This window comes from Lissotriton helveticus, chromosome 5_1 (genome assembly GCF_964261635.1).
Source record: "Lissotriton helveticus chromosome 5_1, aLisHel1.1, whole genome shotgun sequence".
Taxonomy (NCBI): domain Eukaryota; kingdom Metazoa; phylum Chordata; class Amphibia; order Caudata; family Salamandridae; genus Lissotriton; species Lissotriton helveticus.
The window spans coordinates 125,463,093-125,481,514 of NC_136065.1; the positions used below are offsets into that span (position 1 = coordinate 125,463,093).

The 18,422-nt window shown below is 42.8% G+C and overlaps 1 protein-coding gene across 4 annotated transcripts in view; it reads right to left on the bottom strand.

The window, feature by feature from the left end:
• The window catches only part of DAB2IP (DAB2 interacting protein), a 1,475,985-nt gene that overhangs the window by 598,751 nt on the left and 858,812 nt on the right, over positions 1-18,422 (bottom strand). The gene's annotated exons all lie outside the window — the stretch shown is intronic.

Consider the following 18,422-nt stretch of genomic DNA (forward strand, 5'->3'; position numbering starts at 1 on the left):
GAAGTGATGCTGCGGAACCCCGCCCCCTCGCTGGGCCGCCACCATGAAGCCTGCCAATGGGCTGCTGCCATTCATCACTTGGGTTTGTTTTCAGTCTCCAAGTGATTTTTCTCACAATACATTTTTTCACGGCAATAATCTGCCTTTAGTTGCCTTGGATACTGAGCTGTGACAACTGTTTGCATTCGTTTCCTCTTCTCCTCTTTGTATCTCTAGTGCATACACTCATGGAGATTGATACATAACCACAAATCAACATGTGAGTGGGCAGCAATGCCAGGGCCCCACTCAGCAGATCAGGCATGCCTATTGGCTGAGGATTCTCAACGCGATGGGTGGGAAGGTTTCTAAAGGCTCTTTATACAGCTGGTTTCAAAAGTATTGCTTTTGGTTTTTGGAAAAGTGGAACAACATTAGTCTATTTTCTGCAAGTAACTGATCATGACACCTGCCTGTGATGCGACTGAGTTGAGCTGTGGTGCTGTGCAGGGCATGCCCATGGAAATAAGTTGTGCACACCTCTCCTTGTCCCACAAACCCCCCTAAGCTTGTTAGTAATGCAGTCCTTTTACTGATGCACCTCAGGTACTGCCACTCTGCTGAGATCTGCAGGTATTGCTCCACAGGAGGTGTGCGTGTGTGGCTGAACAGTGTCAATACATCACCTGTGGAAGTGTCGTAGTGTCAGTGCCTCTGAGAAGTGACCGTAGGGTCATGTTTGCGCTATATAAACCTTAATAAATAAATAAGTAATGCTTGTTTGGAGAGATGCACTTCTTTTGTAATCTGGGTGCACTGCTCCTTTTTAGGTCTCGCCTGTCGATGCGCATGCGCATCGAGCAAGGCGAGAGTATTGCGAGTTATCCACTCTTTATCCACACTGCAAGGAATCGTGGCGATTCCTTGCAGTGCCCGTGACTTTTAAGGTCAATGCGCATGCGCATTAAGCTTATGCGCATGCGCATTGACCTTAAAAGTCACGGGCGCGTGCATGTCCGTCTTTGTTTACCCGCTCCGCCCCCTCCCGCCGTGTCGCCTTGCCTACTCTCTTCCACAGCCTCCCCCAGCTCCGCCCCCTCACTACTTGATTGCACGGCCGCTAGGCCGTGCCTCCCCTACTCTCCTCCCCCCTCCTCCACTCCAGGGCACTTTTCGGTTCTCTCTTGGCAAACAAAGTTCACTTCTTGCAAAGTTACGGACACACAATTTCAGCGATGTTCTCACTGTGGCCGCCAGAACTCAGTAACCGAACAGTTTTAAGATGCTCTTCAGCTCTTGCAACAAAAGACTAGACGACACGACCCTGGCAAGCACCGGAGGCGCATCGGTTAAAATCAGACTGACAACAGCGTCTCGTTTGTAACAAACGGGGCTTCTAACAGCTGAAAGCGCCTTGACGAACAGGCAGACATTCAGCAAACACATCTGGTCCGGTTTTCGGACCCCAACGAATCATGCTCCCCGCGCGCAGCGCCCTGGAAAGGGACAGGTCGCACCAGGTATGTAGGAGAGTCTAAACTAAAAGCGAGTGCTAAGCAAAAATAAGACATTAAAATCGTAAATCGCACGTGCTCAGGTGATTTATTTCAGGGCTTGCATGCGCTTCTTAGAACAGGCTTCGGTCTCAGCCAGCGTCTTGGCAATCGTACTGTTTGTTGCAAAACATGGCAGCCACCCTGTGTTTTCTCTTGAGTCATGCCCCCTTCCACCTCCCCGGTTGCCATGCCAATGGATTCTCCCCCCATCCCCCCCGGGTGTTCAGGCAGCCAGCGAGTGCCAGTACATTCTGTGTTCGAGGCAAACATCACACACCTCTGTGGGTAGGGGGCATCCATGTGTGTGCGCGGGAGGGAGGGGGCGGTGCTGCACAATACAGACCGAACTTGGTCAACACCTGTCAAGGAGACCGCCCCCACGCAGCGTGCTGCATGTGGTGTCCTATGCAGGGGTGGTGGTTGGGCCAATGCAATGTCTTCCAAGGAGGGCGAAGCCTGATGCGTAATCAACACAGCCGAAGCACTCCACCAAAACAGTACGTACCCACCCAAAATAATGCAGATAAAAATGCTTTGTACTGGGGAGGGCATTTTATCTAGTCAACAGAAATACTTAATACACCGTTCTATACGGAGATGTGCTATAACGCCGATGCACCCCAGCCTCCCCACGTGCAAAACGTGTAATCCTGCGCAAAACACTGTTCTGCCTCAAGAACCAGAGGCAATGCAAGATCAGCAACTACCACTCAAGCAATACAAGCTTGACGGGACAATCACAGGATGTGCACTGCACTACACTTAACCGGTCAGAAACCCTCCAATGAAGGCAAGCCAGCAATCCCCTCGAGCGATCACTCAAGCCATCACTCAAGCCACCGACAAAAGCAGTGACCTGCAGGCCATGAGTCGAGCCTCGGCAAAGACTAGCCACCCTACCATCAGGGCCACAGTAATTAGGAGATGTGGCGTTTTCCGCATAATTATGGCATACAATCCTTCACTAGATACATATTTGGTAAAATCTGCAAATAAAATGTGTTTCCCAATCAAATAGATCAAAAGTTACTAAAAAAAGCATAGAGTGTTGCAGGTCCTTGCATTAAAAGCGGTCTGTATCTCTAGTAACAATACTATGAGTCTACCCAACTAGGCAGGCTTACTTTGTAGAATACAGGGTCAGTCTTAGTCCTCCAAATAACACCCCTAGAGGGGAGCGGCTGGGTTTTGCATCACTTTAACAGACCTACTCAACCACTTATCAATTCAGTTTTGATAGAATAAGCCACTATTAATCACATTAGAACGTTCACACCCTCACTCACCCTCACCCACCCTCACCCTCACTCACCCTCAACCCCTCACCCTCACACAGTGCAATAGGTCTCGGAGCATTTGAGTTAGAGCTTTTAGAAATGTTTATGGCTTTTTTTTTTAATTCTTTAGCATTGGCTACAGGAAACAAAAATGCTAAAGATTTACACAAAAACCCATAAACAATTCTAAAAGCACTAACTCTAATGCTGCGAGACCTATTGCATTTCCAATGCTTGTTGAAGGACTGTATCTTTTTCTGTAAAATGTATTCTATTTTAAAGAGACAAGGGAACCCAGAGGGACCTTGGGTGTGGGTAATTATAAAGAGACAGAGGTCCCTATCTACAATTACAAATGAAACCAAATTAACACAGAAATAGAATAACTACTGTGTCCTTCAAATCTTATGGAAAAAATAAGTCAATTTAATTTTCATCATGGAGAACAAGAATATAACATAAGGTAAGTGGGGTCGTGTCACAAAAAAACAACAACATAAGGGGAAATTAGAAACAAATGCTCAGGCATGAACAAACAAGAATGACCAAGACTTAATCAATTCGATAGTCCAAACAGAATAATGAGAGCACCATTGCACAAATCCAGAGTAATTTATATGCAACAATGCATATAGACTACTCTGGATTTGTGCAATAGTGATGGCAAGGACCTACCACATGGTTACTGTAATTTGAGGGCCACAATGGCTACCTGTTCAGATTGTGGGGATAACATGTAGCCCTGTCCTGGTGACAGCCCATTATCAAGTGCTGATGTGCCCTAGAATAAACATAACATTACCAGGGTCAAAGTAAGCATTTTTGCAAACCTAGACGTAGCATTTGCCCCTTCTATCAATACTTGTAACAGGAGTGATCCTCAGTGCTTGTAGTGGCAATAGGGACCCCTCCTCTTGGTGATGATGCCACCCCTGGGCATCTTATCTTGCACTCACCAAGCGAGCCCAGCACCTTTGTTATTGCAAAGTAGACCCCAATGTCTTTGGAGACTCTAAACCTCGCCCAGCCATCCGGATGAAAAACACGTATTCGTTTCCATGGGAACCCTGGACAATCTGTTTAAAATAATCCTGTATCTGCGTTAGAAATTTTATTTACTGCACTGTGACATTTAGGAGCTGAGTAAGGTACAATTCACTCTCTATGGCGGGATTTCAGACAATTATCATTTACTAGTGGCCAGGGGTGCCAGGAGGAGCTGCTTACCATCTGAATGACTTGTTACAAAATACTCACATCACCAACTTCAGGATTTTTTGTTCTTCCTGAATTTCTGCTTAACGAGTGAGCCTTTTGTTTATGCTACTAAGTCCCTGATTATGAGCATAGGTGCTATTTATCTCACTTAATAAATAACAATAGTAGCAGCTACGGTACGTGTACGATGAATCGCACCTATTACGAGTATGTTGAGAATACTGTAGATTTTGGTGTTTTACGTACCAAAATCCTCATGATACGGTAAATACTGTATGCTTTTCCCCCGTTAAATTTAGGCAGCTTTGACCTGCCAAAATGCAATGATTGTGAGGTATTAAATTCATCATGCATTAGATATCTACCAACTCGTAATTCCGACCCATGAATAAACAGGGTTTTACGCACAGGTCAAAATACACCGACCATCTCTCAACCAGGCCCAAGGGCGTCATCGCTCAATGTCTACATTGTCTACAGCAGAGTCCACCGCACTCTTGGCCATCGACTGAACCGTTCATTAAAATCAGTCAACTATACAACTTTGATACGCTAACGTCAACGTCTGATTTTGAACGCTGTATGAGCATCCTTGTCACCATGACAGCAGTCGGAAAATTGGCCTGGCTTCGGGCTCGGCTGCGGAAGATCGAGAGAAAGGTTAGTTCTTCGCTCACGAAGGAACTAGAGGATGCTCTTCCAAGCTGGACCACAGCATCAGATTTAATCAGGATCCAGCTGTTACACTCGACTGCCCTCCAATTGGAGCCAGTGTCACTTAAGCTGCGCCCAGGGCAAGGAAAAAAAGCTGAAAGTTGTGTCAATGAAGCTAGTTTTCAAGGAATTTATTAAAGGGCCCAGCATTCTTACGAAATTTAGATGTTTGACTGATGAAATCATAACTTTGGACAAATGAATATTAAACAAAAGATGCTCTCTTTTAAAACTGCATAGGGAACAAGACTGGAATAAACTATTGTACCAAGATAATTACACAATCAGAAAAGCACTATAGTTAATAATGTAAATATATATGCAAATATTCTAAGGATTCGACTACCAACTTTATTTGGTAACTTGTCAAAGCATGCCAGGATGCCTGGTTAATTAAATTGGCTATCAGTGGAGTCGCCTGTGAATTAGTCTAGATTACCAACCAACATATATATATTATATGTCTCTGAGGAGAATATGTTTAGTTGCTTTGTGTGTGAGCAATTAAAGTGGCGCACCACAAATTTCCCTAAAGGAAAACAATTTGGAAAAAAATGACATATGAGAAAATTAAAATGGGTACTGTCTAAGCCAGGGTTACATACCGATAATGCCAACAACAGGGCGTTTATTTTCGGAATATATTAAAATTATCTAAGAATAGAAGTCCTTCATATGTATTTATGTGTTTTGTAATCACATAGCAAGTACCTTTGGTTGTATGACGTTACAACGCATACTTTTACAACGCATACCTTTAAAACACATTTTTTACAACGGAACATCCATTGCAACGCATTCAATTACAACGCATGCCATTACAACAAATTTTTAAAAACTACCTTTACAAGGCATTCCATTACAACACATACTACCTTTACAACGCATACCATTACAACGAATAACATTACATTGAATGTATGGTAAGTATTGGATAGTGTAGGGGTAAAAATTACTATTCTAACTCCAGGGGGTGCAACAGTAGGGTAAGTGTTGGATGGTAATGGTATGCGGTGTAATGGTATGCGTTGTAATGACTGCATTGTAATGACATGCGCTGTAGTGTCATGCGTTGTAATGGTTGCGTTGTAATGGCATGCGATATAATGGATGATGCTTTGTAAAAGTTTAGTTGTAATGGTAGTGCGTTGTAAAAGTTGCGTTGTAAAGGTTGTTTCCCGTACCTCCTGGCAATAATTTAAAAGCGCCTTCGTCTACTTTAGAAAAATCATTAATGCTTTAATCTGTCTCTTGTTGCAGCACAGCCTGATTCAAGGTGATATGTGGAGTGGAGGCCATGTTTACTAAGCGTGCATTTTTTTGGCAATGCGCAAATGAAGAAAAAACTGTTGGAGTCTCCGCCTGGTGGGTCAAGCATGGAAGGGCTGCATCCTTGGCCTGACATTGAGAGCAATTTTGTTCACTTCTGCTGCATTTCATGTTGTCTACATGGGCTTGACCTTCGCCTTTACATGTGGTGCTTCTATCCCACCTGGTGGCTGGTTCGGTGTCAATTTTATCAACAATCTCCTATTTGTATGCAGGGCTTTGCAACATTTGAATTCTGTGGGCAAAGGTGCGCAACCTTCACACTGTCCCCATCTTTGTAGACTTAGAAAACATGGTTGGTGGGCACAATTTCCAACAAACACGTGTTCAAGGAAGATTTTGCTCACGAACAATTTTCTAAGGGTAGAAGTTTCCTGAAAAAAATAGATGATGTCTGATTTTTTGCCATCTAACTCTTTTAGATTCCTCCTCTTGTTAATAAAAGAAAATTGTAGTCACATTTGAGAAGTTCACGAAGGTCGCACAGTTTTGCATGGAAGTGCCACAAAGTACGCACATGAAGTTCCCTAACTTTGCAAACGCCTAGAGTTAATGGTAACATGTTGCAGCATTATGGAACTCAATTCACGTGTTCCGCAAGAGAGGGGTGTCTTCACGCCCTTGTGAAAGATCAAGTTGAACAGCTGCAGAGCATTGATAAGGGTTCCACCTGGTAGCATAAGGGTTTTGGATTCCCAGGTAACACATCTGAAATGTCCTGCTACATGCTTTTCACGTAGGTAATGTAAAGAGTGCTAACTGCAGCCCGCATTTAGAAACTCACAGACGTACACACACGTTACGGAGGGGAACCTAAACATGGGCATGGACAGAAGTCACATGCCTGTGCTCCCTAACCCCACACATGAAGAATTTCTATATTACAGAGGAGGGACAGACACAGGCTTATGAACTTCCAAACTATCCATCCATTTCCCTTTTCCTTTTGAAAACAAATATTCTCCTTGAAGTAATTCTTCCCTCCGCACCCTTTGTGATAAGGATGAGATGTCATGATCAAGACGCTGGACATGTGGCCACCGATGGGGGTCCAACGATGAAGGCTCAAGCGGGCGGCTCCACGTTTTTCAATGTAGATCACCCTAAGTTCTGATCAAGGGGAAAACATGCCCAGGGTCACCCCATCCGGCCACCGGCAAACCACCCCAGCCAAGGATATAGAACCATCCTGGGACCAAACGTATTCGTTACCCTGCATGACCCATTGGTACCCTGCTCTTAGTCCCCTCAGCAATTGGCACACTCACTGCTGAGGGCCACATCTGGCTAAAAAGATCCAGGTTCCTCAAAGCAAAGCACCTCTACAACCACCACAACCCCTCTTAGAGGGCGAAGACCCACTTGGCCCTTGACCAATTTTCACAAGCCAGGAAATGCTTCTGTCCTATTGGAAACCTTAAACAGGCCCTTACTACTGCATCTGGGCTGCGTATCAATCTCAGTAACACCCAGAGCTACCAATGGGCTCAGGCGACACAGCGGCACAACACAAATTACACACGAGCTGGAGCCAAGGCCATTCAGAAACTTAAAACACCCGCGACAGAGCCAGAGGTAGTTTGAATGCTTTCTCTACCTTGACACCTTTTCGACAGTGCTATTCCCCAGTAATTTTCTATGAACACTGTACATATAAATATGTGTATTTTTACACATTTGTAATTATGATATCGCTGTTGTTTTGTGTTATAGATCCAGAGTGAAACCATTGAAGAGCTTCTTTAACCTTGTACATTAACTAATTTAGAATTGTGGTACATATCCCCTGACGAAGGGTTCCGTGGGAACCCGAAAAGCATTGGGAATTTTTAAGTTGTTATTTCTCACAATTGATATTGAATGTGATCATAACATTTCTATGTTGATACAGAGGTTTACAAAAAACTTTTTGTCATATCTGGAATATAGGAATTCAAGTTCATCCTTGGCACGTTTTTGTTTTCATTGCAGAATATATTGTGTCCAAATACATATTTCTTTGAACTTTTCCTCTAATGGAGATACACTATTAAATTTGTAGCATTTTGATTTTGTAGAGGCCCTCAGCCCACGGCTGTGCTACATGTAGCTTATGGTTTTCCTTAGGCTCCTTTTTTTTAATTCTCTACCTTGAAACCAGGCATCTACATTCCACTGTCCTCTCTGCTCTTCAAAGTGCGTAAAGTACAACTTGTACTCTGCCAAGCATGCTCTAAAAGAGAAGAGAAATAGAGTGGCTCAAGAAACAGCACGAATTTAAATTGCCTATCACTAACTTAAACGAGGGTTGATGAATCGTTAATGGTCTTGCGTTGTACACTGAATGTTCCGCGAAGCCTCGCGAGTCCTTCAAAGCGGGCAGAACTTCTACCAGGGTAGGAAGGTCAGAAGAAGACCCATAGGACGTGTCCCCAGGAGGAAAGGAGCTGGAGAAGTAAAGGACGTTCTTCATTTGGAGCCTGGTTTGCACTCTATTTATACATTTTCAAGGACATTTGTGTATGCAAATCAAGCTGGTACTTCACATGCTTGTGCTAAAGATGGAGGCCGGCGTGCTTCAGCGAGCAGATGCCAAGCGAGCAAGTTCAGTCGCTCATTCACTGACTCTTCCTTTTCTCTGACTTGCTTGATAAGCCACACTCACTCTCTTTGCTCTTGCATTGATTCTCTGCATGCACTTACTATTTTAACTCCTTATCCTCTGTGTCCTATTGAATTCTTTGCTCATCTATGGTCCAGCTCATGCTGATTCTACAAAGTCTCTGCAGTGGGAGAAGTGTCTCCAAGCCAGCGTTGGAACCCAGAAACTGGAACTTGGGGGTTCTCCACTGGTGCCGCTGAGCATCCCGATTAAACCAGGCTGAACTCAAGTCAAGTCACTTGTGTTCTCGAAGAGCAGTCACTGAGACCTTGGGGGCCTCCCTTGAACCCCTAAATGAGCAACCCTATGAAACGTCCCTACCCTTGACCCGTAGACACAAGTCCTCTCCAGTCCTGTGACGCTCCAGTCCCTCCCATGATCAGTGACACTACAGTGTCCTCAAGCCTCCTGACCAGTAGCGGTCAGTGGTGGGAGCGCTGCCGGGCAGTGACGTGGGGCAGGGGAGGGGCAGGGTGGAGGTTAGTAAACTACGTAATACGGCCAAATGCAGGTAAGTAAACAAATAAATAAAATGAATTATGCGATGCAGTGCGCGCAACGAAATTTGTTTATATGTTTACTTACCTGTATTAGGCCGTATTCTGTAGTTTACTACCCGCGCCCCCGTCACCTTCTGGCAGCGCCCCCGTCACCTTCTGGCAGCACTCCCACCACCGACCGCTACTGCTCCTGACACTGCTGAGCACCCAGGCTCAGGGACAGTACACTGTCCTCAAGCCTTCTGACATTGCAGCACAGCCAGGCTCAGTGACACAACACTGTTCTAGAGGCCTTTGACTTTGCAGTACCCCAGGTTCAGTGATACTACAATGTTTTAAAGGACTTTGACATTGAAGTGCACCCAGGCTCAGTGATACTACAGTGTCCTCATGCCCTGTGATACTAAAGAACACGTAAATCTCCTCACATTCCTGTTCCAGTGTGCCCTGCATTACTTCAGTACCACAGCCCTCCTGGCACTTAGGCCCTCCTTGCGCTCTGATACGCCAGGGATCTAAAGATTAGTGAACTCCAGAACACCAGGGTTGGTGATAATACTGTGCTCTTGAATGCCGAAACACTGTCGAGCCCTCAAGCCTACATTCAACTGGCATGGTTGACTTGGCATATTGATTTGGCGAAATTGAATTGGTTACGTTTACATCTCCATGCACCGGCACTTCAAACTTTGGCACAGTGATCTTGTAGCAAATGCATAAGGTGCATAAATCAAACGATTGATGAATTTTATGTGATTTTTAATGCAATGTCTCCACTCAAATGTGAGTTTTAATTAACTGAACAATAAACTAATCCAATCTAATCAAGCCTACAGTCTAATATTCCAGGTCGTGCAAGCCTTCTACCATTCCAGCACCCCTTGCTCCCTAACACACCAGTACTCTCAAGCAATACTTTAATTTGTAAAAAACAAATAGTGCCAGGGCCCTCGTCAGAAGGCCACTGCAGCTTGTACCATCCAATTGCCCCTGCCAGAGTCACCAACGACTGAATCAACACAACTACTAACCATCACACCGTACAATTGTAATTTGGATGAACAGCGCCACCATGTGGTAGACTGCCATAAGTGCCGGTGTTGATAATTAAGTGCCGGTGCCGAGCAACGGATTTGACTGGCTCAAATTAAGCACTTCTCTCAAGGCCATTGATCGCCTGTACCCCTAGCCTTGTGACACTGAAGTAATGTAGAACCCGCAACCTTACACATGTGATGACCCACCCTATTAAAATCCCCTGACAGATAGCATAGAACTATGAACTCCTAAAATTGTAATTGCATTTCTGTTCATATATTTCTATTTTTCAGGCGCGATTATTTGGAAATGTTGAGGCTTTATGCTTTAGCTACCAACAGCAGCACGCATATTCTTCATAAAGCATTGTTAAATTAAAGTGCTATAAAAGTACTGAATTTCAATAGCTCTGCAACCTCTCCCTGGCTGAAGTCCCAACTAATGTGCTATCAAATGGGATCCCAGGCAGGGTGCACAGAGCCCTGCAGTTTATTATTTCACTAATCCCTTTCCATTTAACTGCTGTATGGATTTTTGTCCCATTTCTTATACTGCTGTTCATCACTGAAGGGCTAAGCAACGCTTCCAAAGGCAGAAAGATGGTTTTTGTGGGAGTAACTGAACATATTCAAATTCAAGGACATCCTTCTCGCTCCTAACTCAATATTGCAATTTCAAAAGAGAGTATTGCTCGCACCCAACAAATTAAAACAAACATAGCCAGTAGGACTCACTATTCTGAGGCATTACCAGAACCTTTGACTTTGTCAATGATTTTTTATAATGCTGTTCCACTTGGGGGGGCAAATGCTTGGTTGTCAAATGATTTATATGTGCCCAGGTACCACCACACGTATTACTTTCTTTTTTCCTTTTTTTAATTTACCATTCCAGAATGGTAGGCACTGATCCCCAAGTAGTAATTATAATGTTAAACTGTTAATTAAAAAAAAATGCCCAATTGCGCATCAGAGGGAAAGGAGCGGCCTGTACAGTGGCGTAGCAAGGGGGGGGCATGGATTTTGGGTACGGCGGCCTCCCCCGCTCTTACCTCCCGACTTTGGGCACCAATCGCAAGCAAACCACCTCTCCGCTCCTCAATGCGATTGTCTCAGGGCAGCAAACGGAGAAAACGCAAACTCGCCAGCAACCCCCGCACTTCACTGCGGAGAAGCAAACGCAGGGACGGCTACTGGCAGCCACAGGGCTAGCTACGCCACTTGGCCTGGAAGCAAATAGCAGTTGCCAGTCCCTTCAAAAAATACAAAAAACATTTTTTTAAAGAATTCAAAGGCAGCGTTTGGAAGTTTTGAAGGGTAGTGGATAAGCATGGGATGGGAAGGAAACAGGACAGTTAAACAAAATAGAAAGCAAAAAAAAGCTGGGCTGGGAAGGATGGGAGTAGCAATTGGGAAGAGGGAAAAGTGAGCAACAGAGAGAGAGAGAGAGAGAGAGAGAGAGAGAGAGAGAGAGAGAGAGAGAGAGATAGAGAGATCGTGGAGGGAGGTGTTTAAGGGTGAAAGCAACACACAAGTGAGAGTGTAAGGAAACACATGCATTCACACGGAGTGCCGAAAGCAAAATACAAAAGTAGTTCCCTGAATATGAGCAGTGGAATTATACAAGTGATCCAAACATAAGAGGAGGAAGGAATGCCACTGAAAAAGAAACACAAATAAAAGTAAGAATACCAAGCAATGGGCTGGACCAAACCCCATTGTAAGTATTAGTATTATCCACAATAAGTCTTCGACAACAGACAGCGAAAAGCTAACTAACTGTAAGCAAGACATAAAAATGTTGCTAAATTCTTTACAAGTGGTTGTTACAACGGAAGTAGAGCTCAGCTGTGGTTTCTGAAGTGGTGGCCAGCATGGAATGGAAGCAGGGGTGCAGGGGGGGAGATGAGTAGGTGGGTTTAAAAAGAATTAAAAACACTTCTTCTCCATCTCTGTATCACCGTCTCTCCCCTGGGGCCAGAATAGGAAGCACCCATGCTCCCCTGCGCAAATCACAATGCTGCAATGCAGCGCTGTGATTGGTCTGAGCGCCGTGGTTCGGCGCTCAGCCAGGGAATGGGAGCCTGGGCTTGTTCTCCACACATGTAATGCAGCCTGTGTGGAGAACATGCAAAGTGCGCATGAATGTTTGGCCTGCCCAGGAGGGTCGCCCAAACATTCATGCACACGCACTTGAAGTGGGCAAATCACTCGTCCCCCTGCTCCTCTGTCATCCGAGCAGCCCCACCAGCCAACCTGCCACAGCAGAAAAACATAAAATGATAATAACCTCGACTTATTATTTTATGTTTCCTTTCTGTCACTGCTTCAAAGCAGTGGGGTTACGTTCCTCCACCTTAATTTAGAAACAAGCACAACAACAGTTGTTTATTCATGCAATATACAATAAAGATGATTAATAGCTGCGCTCAATATTAAAGGTCGCCGTATTGTTTTTCTCCTTAGTAATGTGGTTGTGCATAGAAAACTTAAAAAATGTCAAATTGCAGAGACAAATATTGCAATATAATATAATGAAGCATTATTGCACGAAGGGCATGGTAATTCTATAATCTTGCAAACGAATTCACAGGTAAAAATCAGGAACTTTGTGGGTGAAAGTAAACTTCCCACTGCCTTATAATTGATGACGGTTTTTAAGATGTGTACACCTATGTCTGCTGGTGAAAATTAATGCAAAAATGTTTTTGAAGAGGATTTTGTTTCTCAAAACATTTTTAGCCAAGAAACAAAAGATTATTTGTCAGTTTACCGGGATCAGAATTATATATTAGAACATTTCCGCTAAAGACTTTGGTATGGGTGAATTTCAACATTTCCAAAAACAGAAGTTCACATATATTCCCTTTTTTTAACACTATGCTTCTGTATAAATCCAACCTCTCCCCTGTCCTCAGGTCTATTACAGATTAGAGAAATGCAGGTGGCAATCTTTTGAAGGTGCCTTCGTCCTTTGGTCCGTCATCACTCTCATAACATACGTCTCACAACTTCAGTTGCTTTCTCCTCTGGGTTGATAAACCCCTTTTTTGCACACAACATTCTTACTTCCCTGTATGATCTACCTGTGGCATTTCACAAGCATTTATGTACGTTGCCCCCATCCACCAATCAAATCCAAAGTCGATACCTTAACAATATCTAACATCAATTGAGTCCAAGGATGATCGAGCAATGCAGCGATCATGCCATATTTCCGGTTAACCAGTATGCAAATTATTTACATTAAAATTCATTATATGTAAATTTCTTGTGGGGATTTTTACAGTAAATCTGGAATGACTCCATTCCTAGACGCCCAGCATAGGACATCGCTGAAATCATTCAAATGGCCAACTGAATGCTCAGCGTTGCGTTCTCTGATGCCATCTGTGGATTAGGAAGGCTCAAGGGTGCAGCAAGGCAATGAAGACTTTCTCTCTAAGCCCCCAGATCCTACTGGACACAACATTATGCCAATCACAAGTTATTTGCATATGGCATATATTATCACATATCAAATTGACCATCGTTTATGTTCACTGCTCGCCTACTATTTCAGGAGCAAACATATTGTATTGTATTTTAATTGCATTTATATAGCACTTACTACCCCTGACGAGGCGTTGAGGAACATTAGCAGAAAGCATTGTTGATAGGCTCTTCAGCCAGGCTGAGCTGTGTAGCAAAGGGTATAGTATGTTAAGACTCCCTGCTGAAAACACTACATTTAGCTCCTCAGGGCATAGCCATTGGTAGGCTAAAGGAGCTGGTTCTCCCTTCATCCACAGCGTTGGCCTACGCTATATAGATGACTTTAGTTTACAATGGCGCTGCTCCAGGACCGCTGACGAACACAAAATTTACACATATGATTCCAGGGGTTTAACTCAGCTTTACAAGCCATAAAATCACAATTTATCCCTCTCCACTTCTCTTCAAAACTGGGTCTGCATGACTTCTGTTGCCTTTGGCTCACTTCCATCTTCCCATGCTAAACGCTACATATTCCTTCATGGCCAACCCCTGCTGTTCCTGGCGCCTCAACATTCACCAAATTGCTTGTTCCTTTAATCGCTGACCACTAAACCTTTCATTCACACTTACTTTTTCCCCATAATTGATTATTTTAAGACTGCCCTTGGCTCACCTTCTGTCTGGCTCTAGAATCAGTACTTGTTTTTTATTTGGCATCTGCTCTACCCAAAGGTGTACGTAACTACAACAGCTGGACGACATACATTCATGCATTTCTGTTGTTTTTAAGAAGTGTAAAACACCAGAAATTCCAGCTATATGTCCCTATAACTAAAACCAAATTATAAAGAATAAGAATTAATAATTCATTCAAGCACTGCTCCAATTCTAATAAATGTATATAGGTTGTTTTCTGATTATTTTGAGAATTATAGAATCATTTTGATATTTTGCAGGTTTCCATACACTGTAAACTGAAGACATTGACTACTTTAGTGTGCTGTTATGCTGTTCCTGTAAATCTCGCGGAAGGCCATCTCTATCTTGGAGGGATGGTTTTGTTCTTTTCACTTGAGATCAACTATAGTCCAAGCTCACCATCTGCCACCAACAATGCCAGAAGAAGGGTTGGGCACCCGACCAACTTCCCACACTTTTTTCTTTGTTAATTCGGAGCGGGATTGGTCCTATTATGGTTTTTTGACATTTTTTGTAAATTGATACACCACAACACTTTGACTAGTGGTAGGGAACACACTTATGAGGGAGTTGAAAAATATTGGAAACCCTTCTAGTGTCGAAGTGGTAGTACTAGGTGTATATATATTTTTGGTCAGGCCAGTTGTTGTTTATAATGTGTTGAAGGATGCTGTAGCAGGCAATCGAGGGACTAGTATTTAACCATCTTTGAACTGCCAGGTCATTGGAGAAGCACGTTATATAGTTCAGGGATTACATTTTGTGCCTTCAACAGTCTGTTTCCCTACAAGAGATCAGCAATGGACCACTTTCTACCCATGAATGGATGTGGAGTGCTGTGCCCATGTAGAGTAATTAACTTCCCATCCCTTACAATGTCATAGGCCCCTTTTTAGAGTTTTGGGGCCAAGGTATTCCATCACAAATTGGGCATATGTCCCATCAGCCATAGATGGGACACATACTACATTTTTGATGGGTATCCCGATCACCAAACTAAGTAAGGCCAAAAGTTCTATGTGGAATTAGCATTCTCAGAGTAAAATCGTCCGGTGTCTGGAGGTACCTAATTTGAAAGGGAGTCTAAATTAAAACAACATTCTTCTGGTTATCTATTACCGTTTGGAATTTACTGCCCATGCAGATCAAACACCGTCAGGCTCAAAAATACCTCCTTCTCTGCCATGACACCCTTCGATCTTTTCAACTTTAACATTATGTTGGGTCACTTTGGGTAATTCTAAAATGTCTGTGACAACTACCTTCTTTATGTTACTTGCTCTGCCGTCTTCTTTATGTGCTGTCCTCCATGCTATAAAAATGTATTGCAGACATTTGTGGAAAAAGCAAATGTTATGATTGCAAGCGATTAGCAGCAAAGTGTGTAGGTGTTCAAACACAGATGGCCCAGTGTTTTTTCAGCTTTCAGGTGTCATACTGGTGACTCAAAATAACACGAATACTTATGAAAATACAATTAAAGAAGTGCCTGTAGAGATGTATTCTACAACAACTAATTATCAAACAAGGGAGTGATTTAACATCTACTCAAGTTGGAACTCGAAAAACAGAGCGCCTAGTGGATGAATTGCAATTTTCTATGGTCTTTTTTCTACTTGGGTGGTTTGACCTTCGAGTGTAGAACTAAATATTGTTGGATTTTTCTTGTCCGCCACTATAGGTGATAACACAGGTTATGAGGAAACAATTGCAAATGTTGATAGAAATTAAGCATTTTCTGCATATTCAATCCAAAGGTCCAATGTATTAAAGTTTTGTCATTTATTTATTTTATTTTTTATTTATAAAGCTTTATACAGCGCGAACTTGATCCCGACGGATATCAGAGCGCTTTACAATTCGAAGGAAAGGAAGGTAACAGTAATCGATAACCAGTTGCAAACTATTTTGCAACCACAAAAACTCCTTGTTGCTATGTACTAAAAGGTACTAAAAGCATAAAATGTCAGATTTGCCAAAATTGCTTAGCAAACAGACACATGTAAAAATCAGTAAATTAGCTACATTTCCTAACTTTGAGTACATAATTTCCAAATCACAAGTAATATGAACTAAAGATTCAAAATACAATTTGTTGATTTTTGTAAAAGAGCGTTTTGTGCTCATGAAGATGTTTGCACACCAAATAAGTTGTAAAGTAGGAAAGTGGCACAAAAACATTCATTTAAATTGTTTCCATCTTTTAAAATTTCTTACAGCCAACACTTGTTTTATTCAATTGGTGCATGCAAAAGCAATAAAACATATTTTAACAAAACGGTGCTTTTGTACATCAAAGTATAAGTGACCCCACCAAGGTGGCCACTTACTATAAGCAACATTATTTTATAAGTGGATGGTCATGCATAGACGGGAAGAACTACACAGACCCAGAAATACTTCTATGCAAAATTATGCACACTGGAAGTTGAGGGGCATATTTATCATTGAGTTGCATTGCCTTTGTGCCCCACAAAGGGGTGCAAGGGCAATGTAACTACTAAGTCAGATTAATCAAGCTACATATTCTACACCACACATAGAAAGAGGAAAATGCTTCTAAGTTGTCCCTTCCTGCACAAAAACAGTCCTGCCTGCAATGCAGGCACCCTTGCACCACGGCGCAAGGGTGCCTGCATTGGTGCTAGGCAGCACATTGTGCACCAATGCAAGGAATGGACAGGAACCCCCTCACTTGCATTCATCATATGGCTTTATGATCAAAAGATCTCTGTCAAAGAGCCCCTAGCGAGTGTCTGTCAGGCATTGCAGCACCGGCCCGACGAGGAACGCCCAATGATGAATCATGACATCCTACCGGGTATGTGAGGGCACTTTGAACTGATCATTCCGATCCCCCAGGATCCGACTGCTCGGACCTGCAGTTCCATCTATTAGGGCCTGTCCTGTCCCTTACTTGATGAACTGCCCACTCTGTGTTTATTATACATTGATTTTGGAGGAGTATGGGTGCAGGACCTCTTTAAATATTACTCCTCGTCCCTCCTTTGATTATTAGCTATAATAGAAATAGCAACTTTTAAACCATTGCAAATTAACAGTGTTCAACCACTGCACACAATTATATTTTGGTTTCACCTTCTGGTTACTTCCTCAGAGTCCACAAATAGTAAGTTTGCTTGCTTATGTAGAGATAAATTGAAACAAGAACATTGGTATTTTTAGAAGTAAGTTGACACCATCTCAAACTACGTGGCACAAAACACTATAAAAATACATATATAGTTTTTCAAGTGGTGTCTCCATAACGTGCTCATTTAGATGCTATCTTAAAAATGGAGCAGTAGAAAGAAATGCATTTCTGTATGTTACTCGTATCTGTTTGTTGTAGGAGTATTTTATATTTTTCTAAAGAAATTTTAAAATTAACCTTCTGATTATGAAATCTTATAATTATTGAGTTTTACAGAGAGATAGCATCTATTCTCTCAGCTGCATTTGTGTGTATGTAGGAGAACCGTTTTCCCTCCAGCATTCTTTTAGCCATTAGTGCAGACCAGTGAAAGGGAGAGAATGTGTCCTTTTGAGCCAGAGGGTTGCCAGGCTGTACCATTGCACAGGTGAACACGTGTGGGTGAATAAGAGTGCTTTGGAACTTTAAAGTGGCGTTCTGTTCTTGATCAAAATAGAGAATGCAGTATAGGAAATCCAGCTGTTTTGACTCTAGTTGGTGTTTTTATGCACTCTGTATGCTTGAACTCTTTTAATGCCAACTTGGGCCGACTTTTCTCGGAAATTTGGACTGTGCAATGCTCAGAAAAGAAAGACCTGGTAGTAATGGAATATGTTTTCTACCACAGTAGTACTGTTTATTTACCCAAGTGCATTTTGAAGTGTTAGCAGATAAGGGAAAATTGTCTGATTTAAAGACAGACTCGCAATAGTTATGGTAGCTGACATTCCTCCTGATGATGGAATATTAATACAGGGGCAATATTTCATAGAATACTGTGAAATACGGGTTTCAAACCCAC